The 17,500-nt window shown below is 41.3% G+C and overlaps 1 protein-coding gene and 1 long non-coding RNA gene across 3 annotated transcripts in view; one reads left to right on the top strand and one right to left on the bottom strand.

Annotated features, from left to right (window-relative positions):
• The window catches only part of LOC127912848 (uncharacterized), a 6,853-nt gene extending 4,442 nt beyond the window's left edge, over positions 1–2,411 (top strand). Inside the window, exon 3 of the long non-coding RNA XR_008083685.1 lies at positions 1,577–2,411. This is a non-coding gene — a long non-coding RNA (uncharacterized LOC127912848). The remainder of the gene's footprint in view (positions 1–1,576) is intronic.
• sema5a (sema domain, seven thrombospondin repeats (type 1 and type 1-like), transmembrane domain (TM) and short cytoplasmic domain, (semaphorin) 5A) overlaps positions 1–17,500 on the bottom strand; it is a 205,228-nt gene that overhangs the window by 178,686 nt on the left and 9,042 nt on the right. The window contains exon 2 of one of the 2 annotated variants that reach the window (XM_052483480.1): positions 9,624–9,674. The exons of the other annotated variant lie outside the window; for it this stretch is intronic. The gene's annotated coding sequence lies outside the window, so the exon portion shown is untranslated. The remainder of the gene's footprint in view (positions 1–9,623; positions 9,675–17,500) is intronic. 2 annotated transcript variants of the gene reach the window in all.

The raw sequence follows: 17,500 nt of genomic DNA, 5'->3' as shown, positions 1-17,500 counted from the left end.
GGAGAGAGAGAGAGAGAGAGAGAGCACACAAAAAAAAAAAAACTAGACATGCTATAGCTTGACCTAAACTTTAGCTCCACAGGTCACTTCCACAAAGCTGTGGACGTTCTGAGAGACAAGGCAAGAAAGGCATTCTATGCCATCAAAAGGAACATAAAATTCGACATACCAATTAGGATCTGTCTAAAAATACTTGAATCAGTTATAGAACACATTTCCCTTTATGGTTGTGAGGTCTGAGGTTCACCCACCAAACAAGAATTCACAAAATGGAAAAAAACAAATTGAGATTCTGCAAAAATATCCTCAGTGTACAACGTAAAACACCAAATAATGCATGCAGAGCAGAATCAGACCGATACCCGATAATGATCAAAATCCAGAAAAGATCCGTTAAATTTTACAACCACCTGAAAGGGGGCGATTCCCAAACCTTCCATAACAAAGCCATCACCGGCTCTGTTCACAAACACAAACAGACCCCACAGAACCCCAGGACAGCAAAACAATTAGACCCAACCAAATCATGAGAAAACAAGAAGATAAGTACTTGACACATTGGAAAGAACTTTCGAAAAAACAGAGCAAACGAGAATGCCATTTGGCCCTAAACATAGGGTACAGTGACAGAATACCTGACCACTGTGACTGACCCAAACTTAAGGAGAGCGTTGACTATGTACAGACTCAGTGAGCATAACCTTGCTATTGAGAAAGGCCGCCGTAGGCAGACCTGGCTCTAAAGAGAGGACAGGCTATGTACACACTGCCCACAAAATGAGTTGGAAACTGAGCTGCACTTCCTAACCTCCTGCCAAATGTATGACCATATTAGAGACACATATTTCCCTCGGGGTGACATACCACAGTGTGCCATCACAGCAGCAAGGTGTGTGACCTGTTGCCACAAGAAAAGGAACAAACACCATTGTAAATACAACCCATATTTATTTTCCCATTTGTACTTTAACTATTTTCACATCGTTACAACACTGTATGTAGACATAATATGACATTTTAAATGTCTTTATTCTTTTGGAACTTCTGTGAGTGTAATGTTTACTGTTCATTTCACTTTTGTATATTATCTACTTCACCTTCAATTCAATTCACATGACATCTTTGCTTTATTTTCTCTGTAGAACATTTCATTTGAAGACAAATGCACAGAGTTGGCAACAGCCTATCTTCACCAAGAAACATTAACCTATTAAAAATGAACAATTAACCCTCTCATATGAATATTAAAGTACGGGAGGCCTACCTTATGAAATTACAACAAACCCGGCTTCCTTTTGATAACAATCACAGCTGCAGGTAACCTAGAGAAGCCTATGCACTCTGATCCCATCTGGGCCAGGGGAAATGTTTTCATAGCCTAAGATATGTATTTCAAGTTTAAAACAGGCCTATTTATTTGTGTTCTGAGAAAATGTGAATGTGATCTAATGTGGTTTATTTTCAAACTTCGGGTAGCTAGGCCTCCTAGGCTTTTTTAATCAAACATTATTGACTGGAATGAATCAATCAACACAATAGTGATGACATACTGTATGAGTATATTTTTTAATTACAGATGCAAAGGCCTACACCATTCAACCTGCATACAGCCAGCTCAGCCCTGTTCGTTTTATTGTCCAATCGCAGTTTTCTCTTTGTCTGTGTAAAGGGGCTGAATGTATTCATCCTCCCTAGGGCCAGGAGATTTTCCAGAAGTTTTTTTTTAACCATATGACCTGATAAGAAAAATAATCTGGTCCTATCGTAGGCCATAGCAGGGACAGGGAAGATGGTTAAAATTGATGGGAAGATGGATGGAGCCAAATACATGACCATTCTGGAAGAAAACCTGATGGAGTCTGCAAAAGACCTGAGACTGGGACGGAGATTTGTCTTCCAACAAGACAATGATCCAAAACATAAAGCAAAATCTACAATGGAATGGTTCAAAAATAAACATATCCAGGTGTTAGAATGGCCAAGTCAAAGTCCAGACCTGAATCCAATCGAGAATCTGTGGAAAGAACTGAAAACTGCTGTTCACAAATGCTCTCCATCCAACCTCACTGAGCTCGAGCTGTTTTGCAAGGAGGAATGGGAAAAATTCAGTCTCTCGATGTGCAAAACTGATAGAGACATTCCCCAAGCGACTTACAGCTGTAATCGCAGCAAAAGGTGGCGCTACAAAGTATTAACTTAAGGGGGCTGAATAATTTTGCACGCCCAATTTTTCAGTTTTTGATTTGTTAAAAAAGTTTGAAATATCCAATAAATGTCGTTCCACTTCATTATTGTGTCCCACTTGTTGTTGATTCTTCACAAAAAAATACAGTTTTATATCTTTATGTTTGAAGCCTGAAATGTGGCAAAAGGTCGCAAAGTTCAAGGGGCCCGAATACTTTCGCAAGGCACTGTACTTTGGCAAAGTAAATATAAGTTTCCCATGCCAATAAAGAGAGAGAGAGAGAGGATCCAACATTACTCTGAACTTTGCTTCAGAGGGGTGCAGGAAGCTATTTTTAGTGTGGTGCAACAGGATATGGTTCCGCTGAATAGCCCCTCCCTCCTTAGCTACTTAGTGTTATTACACTATTCAATCAAAACAGGTAGGAGGAAGTTGCTGGGGTGTGGCAAAACAACCACCCTGCCTGATTTGAATCCGATGTTTTGATGCTCAACACTAGAAAAGGTTATAATCTCAAGGGTAAACCCAGTCCTGTCATCTCATTACCATTGTAACATATAGCCATTTTTGGGAAGTTGGAACCAAGTCTCTGTTAAAACCTTCCTGCCTCTCAAACCCAGTCGTGAGACCTCTCTAACCCAGCAGTGAGAACTCTCTAACCCAGCCGTGAGATCTCTCTAACCCAGCCGTGAGACCTCTCTAACCCAGCCGTGAGACCTCTCTAACCCAGCCGTGAGACCTCTCTAACCCAGCCGTGAGATCTCTCTAACCCAGCCACAGGACTATCTAACCAAGTCCTCAGGATCTCAGGATGGCTGGTAAAGCAAAAATATCTGAAAACAGAGAAGCATGAGAAACAAACAGGCTATCTATAAATATTCTGCATCATCTACCGTACATCCAGATTCATGCTTGTTTTGGACCTCTTGTATTCTCATCGTAGCACAAGGACAATGATTCATCACGATCATTAGGGGAATCAATTTTAATCAGCTATAAGTATTTCTCTTATTTCATTCAAAAGTCATCCCACTTAGAGTTTAAATGCATTTCACAGAAACGTACGGTATAGATTTAGCACTGGAAAACCATTTTCAGGCCTGAAAAATAAATGACACCAGCCTCTCTAGAGAGCGAATCTGGTATTGACTTTCTACGTGCTTTGTCTCTCCAAGAATCTCAGCCCAGTGAAGGAGGAAGCAAATCGCCTCTATACTTATCTAAGGTCAATTTTAACATATGTATCAGTGGGAAAGGTCAGTTTTAACATATGTAGCAGTGGGAAAGGTCAGTTTTAACATATGTAGCAGTGGGAAAGGTCAAAAGGGGAGGGGGGGAGGGGGGTCGAAGATCTGAGAAGCTCAGTTCTGATTACATTTCAAAAGGACATTCTACTCCAAAATGAATGAAAATAAAATTATGCTGACACCATTTGAAATGTCCTTTTCACCTCCGGAAATGAGCCAAATAACATATTGGTACAATTATTTTAAAAAGCACACTCATGTGTGCTCTACTGTACTCTACTGTACTTTACTCTACTGCACTGTCGTTTGTGACTACTATGGTTTCTTTTTGCCCAATTCAATTGCTGTCATTATGTTACAGATTTTCTGGTCAATCAGTTACTGAATTGGTAACAGAGTGAAATGTTTGAATCATTTAATATTTAATTTAAAAAAACAATACCTAATTGGTAGGTCTACCTTTCCTTGTTACTTCTATGAACTTTCATAATCCTCCCTCCTCATGAGGGAGAGAAATTAGAAAATATCTGAAAGATACCTGGGTTTTTTGGTAACCGAATTACAAGACACGAGTCAAATCATTTCTGCAAAACATTATTGTGTTTTCATGCATTTCTAATACATTTTAGTCATGTTTTTTAAGACCCCTTTTCCATCTGTGACCAGAGCCCTTTGCTTATTCCTAAGTTTTAGTATGGAAAATGGTTGAAAAAGTGTCTCATGGGTCCTTTTACATGGAAATGACCCGATGTCTGGAGGGCTTTGTTGCAATGGAAAAGCAGGGATGTTAATGATAGCATCAGAGTCATGCTTGGTCCTGCCGGATTTGGATTATCGGACTCCAAATGTTTGGATACGGATTGAATAGTTATTAGCAAAGTATACACAGAAACAGAGAGCACATCTCTTTGTTCTCTTTCTCTCTCAATCCCTTTCTTTATCTCTCTCCCTCCTTCCTCCCTCTCTCCTGTCAGGTCTCCTCTGTGGCCCAGGGGCTTGGTGCTGGTCCACATGATACCAAGACAACCTCTCTCTCTCTGTGTGTGTCTGTGTGTGTGTGTGTGTGTCCATGAACCTGCCTGCTTGTGTAAGAGTATAAACAAACTCTTCAGCAGTTGTCAGGAAAAATGCTGTGCCACCTTCAGAATCCTTAATAAACAACCCTGTTCAGTCCCCAGCACACGAGGCAGAAAAGAACAGGACAGAGTCAGCTTTCGAATGTACCTGCCTCCAAATCTCAGGAGGTTTCAAATACACCAGAATAGGCATCACACTCTCTTGTTTCACAACCAGCCAAATCAGACTGGTGTACCGGTTACTAATAGTGTCTGGAAAAAGGGGCACTCCTCGTGATAACGCTCAAGTTTCTCAATTGTCTTTCGGGTTAACCGAGGGTTATACATCGTCTCAAGTGCATGAGCTGTCGGTTAACACAATACATGGCTAGACGATTGATAGGCAAGTGTACCATACATACTGTACTATACTGTTAGGAAATCTCACCCCACACAAAGTGAGTAACTTTAAACCGGCGCTCATACAACAGACTACAGTAGCATTCAACTCCAAATAACTATTTATCTTGAACGCAGCTCCCTAATCTAACTATCATGTCACTGAGGTGCGTTCAACACGGAGCTGTGGTTTTCCACTGTTAAAACATCCCATGCCCACATGGCCTTTTGACTGAGCAGTTCTTTCAGGGCAGAATAGAGACATGTTATGCAGAGCCAACGGTTCAGACCACACATCCTGCCTGTGGTCCACCTTTAGGACAGAGACAGCACTGTGTCTGTAGGGACAGACACACGCATGCCCCCCCCCCCCACACACACACATACACACCAATAAAGGGCTGACTCACAGGAGCCCTTGTCTGGAGCCGCAGTGTGTTTGGGAGCACAATGGGGGGGAGGTGTGTCCATGTGTGTGTGAGAGTCTGTGTGGACTGGCGTACGCAAGGAGTGTGTGCCCTGAGAGTGTGCTTATTAGAAAAGCAGACTGTATTTAAAGCCAGACATGTGGAGAACTGACTGGTCGACCACGTACCAGCTCCTTTCATTAATTCATATCTCTAGACAGAGAGCTACTTCCTCTTTCTCTTCCACCCTCCCCCTGTCTCTCTATCCCACTTTCTCTCTCCCTCCCTCACCTGTGTAGGTTCTGTGTTAGTGATATATGGAGTCCACAGACAGAGAGCAGCTGGGGCCCCTGGGAACACCCAGTCCAGTGCATATGGAGAAAAAAAACACTACATTAAGCTGCATCTCCCTCCCTGTAGGCTATGCACCGGAAACCTCTTTCTCTGTTTCCTTTTCTCACCATTCTCTTCCAATCTTTATCGTCCTCCTATTCGGTCTCACCTCTTTCTGTGCATCTTTCTCAGACAATCGGCCTCTCCTCAGTCTGCACAGTATTCTCTTTTTGAAATGATCACACAATCTCCCCAAAAGTTCAGCTAATATATGCTGAGAGGTTTTTTATTTCTGTCATCCATTGGCACATCTTTTTAAATATCATTACCATTCACCAAATGCATTTTCACTAACGATAAATCTTTCAGAAGATATCTTCTTAATTACCCTTTCATAACGATTTCAAAGCTAAGATACATTTTTTTCATTAGCCAACGATTAAAGAAGGCTCTGTACTCAAATCTCATCCACTGATCAAATTAGCTGCCTTCTGCCTTGCTCTGGCTAGGCAGCCACGCGATTAATGAATCTCGCATAGACTTAAACGCTGCTGCATGAAAAGGCTTGCTTATCGTAAAGACACGCACAATCTAGATATGACACAGGATGCACCATCCCTAAAGATTTAGGATCCATTTAAAACATTTACCGTGTTTCTATAGTCTTCTACAGACGACACCATTCTGTATACATCTGGCCCTTCTTTGGACACTATGTCACTAACAAACCTCCAAACGAGCTTCAATGCCATACAACACTCCTTCCGTGGCCTCCAACTGCATTTAAATGCTAGTAAAACGAAATGCATGCTCTTCAACCGATTGCTGCCCGCACCTGCCTGCCCGACTAGCATCACTACTCTGGACGGTTCTGACATAGAATATGTGGACAACCCCAAATACAAAGACTTACATTAAGCATCTCAAATCCCCAAAATATATATTTTTTAAACATATTTTACCCCCTTTTAACCCCTTTTTCTCATCGCTACAACTCTTGTACGGGCTTGGGAGAGACGAACGTCAAAAGCCATGCGTCCTCCGAAACACAACCCAACCAAGCTGCACTGCTTCTTAAAACTAGTTAGGGATAGGCGGGACGCAAATGTCTCAACTGGCCAATTGCCAGGGAAAATGCAGAGCGCCATATTCAAATAAAATACTATAAAATTCAAACTTTCATTAAATCACACGTGAGATACTCAATTAAAGCTACACTCGTTGTGAATCCAGCCAACATGTCAGATTTTTAAAATGCTTTTCGGCGAAAGCACAAGAAGCTATTATCTGATAGCCTGCACCATCTACACCAGCAGTAAACAAAGGAGTTAGCATATTTCAACACTGCAGGCGCTCCACAAAACGCTGAAATAAAATATAAAACATGCCTTACCTTTGACGAGCTTCTTTTGTTGCCACTACAATATGTCCCATAAACATCACAATTGGTCCTTTTGTTCAATTAATTCCGTCCATATATATCCAAAGTGTTCATGTATAAAGCGCGTTTGATCCAGAAAAAAACAGCTTACAAAAAATGCAACGTCACTACAAAATATTTCAAAAGTTGCCTATAAACTTTGCCAAAATATTTCAAACTACTTTTGGAATACAACTTTAGGTATTTTTAAACGTTAATAATCGATCAAATTGTAGACAGGGCAATCTGTGTTCAATACAGGAATGAAAACAAACCAGCGCCACTTCTCACGTCTTGCGCAACTCACAAAAGTGTACCCAGTTCCTAGTTGGCCTACTTCTTCATTGCACAAAGGAATAACCTCAACCAAATTTCAAAGACTGGTGACATCCAGTGGAAGCGGAAGGAACTGAAAACAGGTTCCTAAGAAATATCCCTTGGCAATAACACCTCAGGGAACAGAGAGAGGCCCCCCAAAACATCTGAACAGTTAGTCCTCGGGTTTTGCCTGCTACATAAGTTCTGTTATACTCACAGACATAATTCAAACTGTTTTAGAAACTTCAGAGTGTTTGCTATCCAAATCTATGAATCATATGCATATCTTGTAATTCTTCGCATGAGTAGCAGGAAGTTGAAATTGGGCATGCTATTTATCCAAAAGTGAAAACTCTGCCCCCTAGCCCAGCTCACTGGTCAACATAGCAACACCCACCCGCAGCACGCGCTCCAGCAAGTATATTTCACTGGTCATCCCCAAACCCAACACTTACTTTGGCTGCCTTTCCTTCCAGTTCTCTGCTGCCAATGACTGAAACGAATTGAAGAAAAAGTCTTATACAGTGGGGAGAACAAGTATTTGATAACCTGCAAAATCGGCAGTGTTTCCTACTTACAAAGCATGTAGAGGTCTGTAATTTTTATCATAGGTACACTTCAACTGTGAGAGACAGAACCTAAAACACAAATCCAGAAAATCACATTGTATGATTTTTAAGTAATTAATTAGCATTTTATTGCATGACATAAGTATTTGATACATCAGAAAAGCAGAACCTAATATTTGGTACAGAAACCTTTGTTTGCAATTACAGAGATCATACGTTTCCTGTAGTTCTTGACCAGGTTTGCACACACTGCAGCAGGGATTTTGGCCCACTCCTCCATATTGGAGGAGATCCTTCAGGTTTCGGGGTTGTCGCTGGACAATACAGACTTTCAGCTCCCTCCAAAGATTTTGCAAAATCGTCAGTGCATCAAATACTTCTTCTCCCCACTGTATCTCCCTCTCTAACTTTAAGCATAAGCTGTCAGAGCAGCCAATCTATAAATAGCACACCCAACTACCTCATCCCCATATTGTTATTTATCTTCTTGCTCTTTTGCACCCCAGTATCTCGACTTGCACATCATCATCTGCACATCTATCACTCCAGTGTTGATGCTAAATTGTAATTATAGGCCTTTATGGCCTATTTATTGCCTTATCTCCCTACTCTTCTACATTTGCACACACTGTACATAGAGTTTTTCTTTGTGTTATTGACTGTATGTTTGTTTTTATGTGTAACTCTGTTGTTGTTGTTGTTGCCGCACCTCTTTGCTTTATCTTGGCCAGGTCACAGTTGTAAATGAGAACTTGTTCTCAACTGGCCAACCTGGTTAAATAAAAGTGAAATAAAAATGTATTCTGATGGGTTTGACATTTCTACAGTACTGAGCTGCTCTGTAGAAGGTGCAAGAGCTATGTCTCTTACGTTTAGGATAAACTCCAGGCCACAGGCTGCTGTGCGAAACACACAGGACAGAACTGAAATACGACTACAAGAGGCTATGAAAAGATCCTCTCATTGACTTCAATTCATCTCACTTAGAGAGAGATAGTGAGAAATAGAGGCGAGAGAGAGAGAGGGGGAGAGAGGGAAAGTGGCAGAGAGGGAGGTTGAGAGAGCGAGAGAGAGAGAAGAGAGAGAGAAACAGAGCGAGAGAGAGAAATAGACAGAGCGAGAAAAAGAGAGAGACAAACAAACAAACCAAAAACAAAGGCAAAGTCTTCTCATACTTTGTTGATTTCAAAAAAGCTTTCGACTCAATTTGGCACGATGGCCTGCTATACAAACTGATGGAAAGTGGTGTTGGGGGAGAAACATGCAACATTAAAAAATCAATTTACACAAACAACAAGTATGCGATTAAAATTGGCAAAAAAACATACTTTTTTTCCACAGGGCTGCCAGGTGAGACAGGGATGCAGCTAAAGCGCCACCCTCTTCGACATATATATCAACAAATTGGCGAGGGCACTAGAACAGTCTGCAGCAGCCAGCCTCACCCAACTAGAATCTGAAGTTAAAGGTCTACTGTTTGCGGATGATCTCGTGCTTCTGTCCCCAACCAAGGAGGGCCTTCAGCAGCACCTAGATATTCTGAACAGATTCTGTCAGACTTGTGCCATAACAGTAAATCTCAGTAAGACAACAATAATGGTGTTCCAAAAAAGGTCCAGTTGCCAGGACCACGAATACAAATTTCATCTAGACACTGTTGCACTAGAGCACACAAAAAAACGATACATACCTCGGCCTTAACATCAGCGCCACTGGTAACTCCCACAAAGCTGTCAACGATCTGAGAGACAAGGCAAGAAAGGGGGATACCTCGTCAGTTGTACAACTGAATGCATTCAACTGAAATGTGTCTTCCGTTTTTAACCCAACCCCTTTGAATCAGAGGTGCCGGGGGTCTGCCTTAATCGACATACACGTCTTCGGCACCCGGGGGAACAGTGGGTTAACTTCTTGGATATAGGGGGCGCTATTTTAATTTTTGGATGAAAAACGTTCCCGTTTTAAACAAGATATTTTGTCACGAAAAGATGCTCGACTATGCATATAATTGACAACTTTGGAAAGAAAACACTCTGACGTTTCCAAAACTGCAAAGATATTGTCTGTGAGTGCCACAGAATTGATGTTACAGAAAAAACCCAGATAAAAATCCAATCAGGAAGTGCCGCATTTTTTAAAATCGCCTCATGCCAATAACTCCTTATATGGCTGTGAAGGAGCTAGGAGTCAGCTTACGTTTTCCACGTTTTCCCCAAGGTGTCTGCAGCATTGTGACGTATTTGTAGGCATATCATTGGAAGATTGACCATAAGAGACTACATCTACCAGGTGGTCGCTTGGTGTCCTCTGTCGCAATTATTGAGTAATCTCCAGCTGCAGTATTTTAACGTTTGCTTCTGATAGACTATCGAATTGATATGTGAAAAACACCTTGAGGATTGATTCTAAACAACATTTGCCATGTTTCTGTCGATATTATGGAGCTAATTTGGAAAAAAGTTTGGCGTTGTAAGTGACTGCATTTTCCGGTCTTTTTCTTAGCCAAACGTGATAAACAAAACAGAGCTATTTCGTCTACACAAATAGTCTTTTTGGAAAAAAATGAACATTTGCTATCTAACTAAGAGTCTCGTCATTGAAAACATCCGAAGTTCTTCAAAGGTAAATTATTTTATTTGAATGCTTTTCTTGTTTTTGTGAAAATGTTGCCTGCTGAATGCTAGGCTTAATGCTATGCTAATAAGCAATGCTATGGTAATAAGCTTGTGGCTATGATTACGCTCCCGGATACGGGATTGCTCGACGCTAGAGGTTAACTGCCCTGCTCAGGGGCAGAACAACAGCTTTTTACCTTATCAGCTCGGGGATTAGATCCAGCAACCTTTCGGTTTCTGGCCCAACGCTCTAACCACTAGAAGGGCCTTCTATGCCATCAAAAGGAACATAAAATTAGACATACCAATTAGGATCTGGCTAAAAATGCTTGAATCAGTAATAACCCATTGCCCTTTATGGTTGTGAGGTCTGGGGTTCGCTAAACAATCAAGAATTCACAAAATGGGAAAAACACCAAATTGAGACTCTTCATGCAGAATTCTGAAAAAATATCCTCTGTGTACAATGTAAACACCAAATAATGCATGCAGAGCAGAAGTAGGGCGATACCCGCTAGTTATCAAAATCCAGAAAATAGCCATTAATTTAACCACCTAAAAGGAAGCAAATCCCAAACCTTACATAACAAAGCCTTCACCTACAGAGAAATTAACCTGGAGAAGAGCCCCCTAAGCAAGCTGGTCCCCATGCCAGCAAAATAATTAGACCCAACCAAATCATGAGAAAGCAAAAAGATAATTACTTGACACATTGGAAAGAATTTATGAAAAAAACAGAGCAAACTATAATGCTATTTGGCCCTAAACATAGGGTACAGTGACAGAATACCTGACCACTGTGACTGACCCAAACTTAAGGAGAGCGGTGTTGACTATGTACAGACTCAGTGAGCATAGCCTTGCTATTGAGAAAGGCCACCATAGTCAGACCTGGCTCGAAAGAGAATACATGCTATGTGCACACTGCCCACAAAATGAGGTGGAAATTGAGCTGCATTTCCTAACCTCCAGGCAAATGTATGACCATATTAGAGACATTTCCCTCAGATTACACAGACCTACAAATAATTCTAAAAGAAATCCAATTTTGATAAACTCCCATAACTATTGGGTGAAATACCACAGTGTGCAATCACAGCAGCAAGATTTGTGACCTGTTGCCACAAGAAAAGGGCAACCAGTGAAGAACAAACACCATTGTAAATACAACCTATATTTATGTTAATTTATTTTCCCTTTTGTACTATTTGCACATCAAATCAAATCAAATGTATTTATATAGCCCTTCGTAAATCAGCTGATATCTCAAAGTGCTGTACAGAAACCCAGCCTAAAACCCCAAACAGCAAGCAATGCAGGTGTAGAAGCACGGTGGCTAGGAAAAACTCCCTAGAAAGGCCAGAACCTAGGAAGGAACCTAGGAAGAAAATCATAGGTACACATCATTACAAAACTGTATATAGACATAATATGACATTTGAATTCTCTTCATTCTTTTGGAACTTTTGTGAGTGTAATATTTACTGTATATTTTTTATTGTTTATTTTAGAGGTCGACCAATTATGATTTTTCAACGCCGATTCAGATACCGATTATTGGAGGACCAAAAAAGCCGATACCGATTAATCAGCCGATTTTTAAAATGTATTTGTAATAATGACAACTACAACAATACTGAATGAACACTTATTTTAACTTAATGTAATAAATCAATAAAATCAATTTAGCCTCAAATGAATAATGAAATATGATAAATTTGGTTTAAATAATGCAAAACCAAAGTGTTGCAGAAGAAAGTAAAAGTGCAATATGTGCCATGTACGAAAGCTAACGTTTAAGTTCCTTGCTCAGAACATGAGAACATATGAAAGCTGGTGGTTCGTTTTAAGACGAGTCTTCAATATTCCCAGGTAAGAGGTTTTAGGTTGTAGTTATTATAGAAATTATAGGACTATTTCTCTCTTTACGATTTGTATTTCATATACAGTGGGGCAAAAAAAATATTTAGTAAGCCAGCAATTGTGCAAGTTCTCCCATTTAAAAAGATGAGAGAGGCCTGTAATTTTCATCATAGGTACACTTCAACTATGAAAACAAATCCAGAAAATCACATTGGGGGATTTTTTAATGAATTTATTTGCAAATTATGGTGGAAAATAAGTATTTGGTCAATAACAAAAGTTTATCTCAATACCTTTGTTGGCAATGACAGATGTCAAGCGTTTTCTGTAAGTCTTCACAAGGCTGGTATTTTGTCCCATTCCTCCATGCAGATCTCCTCTAGAGCAGTGATGTTTTGGGGCTGGTGCTGGGCAACACGGACCTTCAACTCCCTCCAAAGATTTTCTATGGGGTTGAGATCTGGAGACTGGCTAGGCCACTCCAGGACATTGAAATGCTTCTTACGAAGCCACTCCTTCATTGCCCGGGCGGTGTGTTTGGGATCATTGTCATGCTGAAAGACCCAGCCACGTTTCATCTTCAATGCCCTTGCTGATGGAAGGAGGTTTTCACTCAAAATCTCACGATACATGGCCCCATTAACTCTTTCCTTTACACGGTTCAGTCGTCCTAGTCCCTTTGCAGAAAAACAGCCCTAAAGCATGATGTTTCCACCCCCATGCTTCACAGTAGGTATGGTCTTCTTTGGATGCAACTCAGCATTCTTTGTCCTCCAAACACGACGAGTTGAGGTTTTATCAAAAAGTTATATTTTGGTTTCATTTGACCATATGACATTCTCCCAATCTTCTTCTGGATCATCCAAATGCTCTCTAGCAAACATCAGAGGGGCCTGGACATGTACTGGCTTAAGCAGGGGGACACGTCTGGCACTGCAGGATTTGAATCCCTGGCGGCGAAGTGTGTTACTGATGGTAGGATTTGTTACTTTGGTCCTAGCTCTCTGCAGGTCATTCACTAGGTCCCCCCATGTGGTTCTGGGATTTTTGCTCACCGTTCTTGTGATCATTTTGACCCCACGGGGTGAGATCTTGCGTGGAGCCCCAGATCGAGGGAGATTATCAGTGGTCTTGTATGTCTTCCATTTCCTAATAATTGCTCCCACAGTTGATTTCTTCAAACCAAGCTGCTTACCTATTGCAGATTCAGTCTTCCCAGCCTGGTGCAGGTCTACAATTTTGTTTCTGGTGTCCTTTGACAGCTCTTTGGTCTTGGCCATAGTGGAGTTTGGAGTGTGACTGTTTGAGGTTGTGGACAGGTGTCTTTTATACTGATAACAAGTTCAAACAGGTGCTATTAATACAGGTCAGAGGAGCCTCTTAAAGAAGAAGTTACAGGTCTGTGAGAGCAAGAAATCTTGCTTGTTTGTAGGTGACCAAATACTTATTTTCCACCATAATTTGCAAATAAATTAATTAAAAATCCTACAATGTGATTTTCTGGATGTTTTCCCCTCATTTTGTCTGTCATAGTTGAAGTGTACCTACGATGAAAATTACAGGCCTCTCTCATCTTTTTAAGTGGGAGAACTTGCACAGTTGGTGGCTGACTAAATACTTTTTTGCCCCACTGTACCTTTGACTATTGCATGTTCTTATAGGCACTTTAGTATTGCCAGTGTAACAGTATAGCTTCCATCCCTCTCCTCGCTCCTACCTGGGCTCGAACCAGGAACATAACGACAACAGCCACCCTCGAAGCAGCGTTACCCATGCAGAGCAAGGGGAACAACTACTCCAAGTCTCAGAGCGAGTGACGTTTAAAACGCTATTAGCGCGCACCCCGCGAACTAGCTAGTCATTTCACTTCGGTTACACCAGTCTAATCTCAGGAGTTGATAGGCTTGAAGTCATAAACAGAGGAATACTTGAAGCATTGCGAAGAGCTGCTGGCAAAATGCACGAAAGTGCTGTTTGAATGAATACTTGCGAGCCTGCTGGTGCCTACCATCACTCAGTCAGACTACTCTACAAAATCAAATACTTAATTATAACATAATAACACACAGAAATACGAGCCTTAGGTCATTAATATGGTCGAATACGGAAACTATAATTTCTAAAACAAAACGATTATTCTTTCAGTGAAATACGGAACCGTTCTGTATTTTATCTAACGGGTGGCATCCTTAAGTCTAAATATTGCTGTTACATTGCACAACCTTCAATGTTATGTCATAATTAGGTAAAATTCTGGCAAATTAGTTCACAATGAGCCAGGCGGCCCAAACTGTTGCATATACCCTGACTCTGCGTGGCAATGAACGCCTGCTTCTTTTAGCTAAATATGCAGGTTTAAAAATATATACTTCTGTGTATTGATTTTAAGAAAGGCATTGATGTGTATGGTTAGGTACACGTTGGAGCAATGACAGTCCTTTTTAGCGAATGCGCACCGCATCGATTACATGCAATGCAGGACACGCTAGATAAACTAGTAATATCATCAACCATGTGTAGTTAACTAGTGATTATGATTGATTGTTTTTTATAAGATAAGTTTAATGCTAGCAACTTACCTTGGCTTCTTATTGCATTCGCGTAACAGGCAGTCTCCTAGTGAGGCAGGTGGTTAGAGCGTTGGACTAGTTAACCGTAAGGTTGCAAGATTGAATCCCAGAGCTGACAAGGTAAAAATATGTCGTTCTGCCCCTGAACAAAGCAGTTAACCCACTGTTCCCTGGTAGGCCATCATTGAAAATAAGAATGTGTTCTTAACTGACTTGCCTCGTTAAATAAAGTTGTAATTTTTTTAATATATATTTTTTAAATCGCCGTCCAAAAATACCGATTTCTAATTGTTATTGAAATGTTGAAATCGGCCCTAATTAATTGGCCATTGCGATTAATCGGTCGACCTCTAGTTTATTTCCCTTTTATTTATTATCTATTTAAATTGCTTTGGCAATGTATACATATGTTTCCCATGCAAATAAAGCCCTGAAATTAAATAGAGAGAGAAATATATATAGTGTATTTGACTTGCTTTGGCATTGTAAACATGTTTCCCATGCTAATAAAGCCCTTTGAATTGAATTGAGAGAGAGAGAAACAGAAAGTGACTCAGAAACATTGACATAATGACTCTCTTTACCTCTCCTTCAAGGGCAACCTCTGTACTGATACACTGGTAGGCAATCAATATGCACTTTTCTCTCTTTCTTTCTATAACTGCTTTTGCTCTTTTTTTGTCAATATTTATATTATAATGGTGTATTTTTATATATATTTGTTTATAATTGAACTCTGCATTGTTGAAAAAGGACCCGGAAGTAAGCATTTCACTGTTAGTCTACACCTGTTGTTTATGAAGCATTTCACTGTTCGTCTACACCTGTTGTTTATGAAGCATGTGACAAATACCATTTGAATTGATTGAATAGATTTTCTTTCTCTTTCTCTCACAGCAGTCTGAGATTCTAACTCCAACAAGCAGAACAGACTCCAGATGAACAGATCAACAGCACCTCCAATTCTGTATAATCGACCCCTGTTAGTAACGATTTAAGTCCATTTTTATTTTACTTCTCATTCACAAACACCCCTTGACACGATCCCTCCTGAGAAAACAGGCATACAAGATTTCTTAACAATGTTTCAGATTTAGAACACAACACAGATTTCCATGCTCCAGTAAGGAAGTGAGGTTTCAGGTTTGGGTGCAGGAAGCAAACTAGCTGTCGTGTTTTAGTGGAGGATAATAGAATGCTGGTTTGCTGCTTCTAATTCTGTTTGACGTGTAGACATGTCAGGCCTGTTCCAGACAACCCACAGCCATTCACTCATTCAGGAACCCAAACAGCGGTGAGAATAATCACACAGCCAGTAACATGTCTCTCTCTCTCTGTTTCTACCTCTCTGGTGAGAATTTAAATAATTTCAAACTAAAACCCGGTGTGAAATTGCTACAGTTTATGATTTAGCTTTTTCATGCGGTCATTCGGTGTGTGTGCAAGTCGTAGCTAATTGCTTGTCAGAGAGATTGAAGCTGAGTAGAGTGAGGAAAGAGGAAGGGACAGAGGAAGAGAGGGGACAGAAGAGGAGGGGAGAGAAGAGGACAGAAGAGAGAGAACGGAAGAGGAGGAGAGAAAAGGGAAATCAGAGAATGGAAGAGGGGAGAGAAGGGATGAGAGAGGACGGAAGAGGAGGGGAGAGAAGGGAAGAGAGAGGACAGAAGAGGAGGAGAGAAGAAAGCGGACGGAAGAGTTGGGAAGAGAAGGGAAGAGAGAGGATGGAAAAGTTGGGGAGAGGAGGAGAGAGAAGGAGAGAGAAGGGAAGAGAGAGGACGGAAGAGTTGGAGAGAGGAGTTGAGAGAAGGGAAGAGAGGACGGAAGAGTTGGAGAGAGAAGGAGAGAGAAGGGAAGAGAGAGGACGGAAGAGTTGGGGAGAGAAGGGAAGAGAGAGGATGGAAAAGTTGGGGAGGGGAGGAGAGAGAAGGAGAGAGAAGGGAAGAGAGAGGACAGAAGAGTTGGAGAGAGGAGTTGAGAGAAGGGAAGAGAGGACGGGAGAGTTGGAGAGAGAAGGAGAGAGAAGGGAAGAGAGAGGACGGAAGAGTTGGAGAGAGGAGTTGAGAGAAGGGAAGAGAGGGGACAGAAGAGTTGGAGAGAGGAGGAGAGAGAAGGGAAGAGAGGACAGAAGAGTTGGAGAGAGGAGGAGAGAGAAGGGAAGAGAGAGGACAGAAGAGTTGGAGAGAGGAGGAGAGAGAAGGGAAGAGAGAAGACGGAAGAGGTGGAGAGAGGAGTTGAGAGAAGGGAAGAGAGGACGGAAGAGTTGGAGAGAGGAGTAGAGAGAAGGGAAGAGATAGGACAGAAGAGTTGGAGAGAGGAGGAGAGAGAAGGGAAGAGAGAGGACAGAAGAGTTGGAGAGAGGATGAGAGAGAAGGGAAAAGAGAGGACGGAAGAATTGGAGAGAGGAGTTGAGAGAAGGGAAGAGAGGACGGAAGAGTTGGAGAGAGGAGGAGAGAGAAGGGAAGAGAGAGGACAGAAGAGTTGGAGAGAGGAGGAGAGAGAAGGAGAGAGAAGGGAAGAGA

This window comes from Oncorhynchus keta, chromosome 28, assembly GCF_023373465.1.
Source record: "Oncorhynchus keta strain PuntledgeMale-10-30-2019 chromosome 28, Oket_V2, whole genome shotgun sequence".
NCBI classification, from domain to species: Eukaryota; Metazoa; Chordata; class Actinopteri; order Salmoniformes; family Salmonidae; genus Oncorhynchus; species Oncorhynchus keta.
This window is presented reverse-complemented; position numbering and strand designations above follow the sequence as displayed.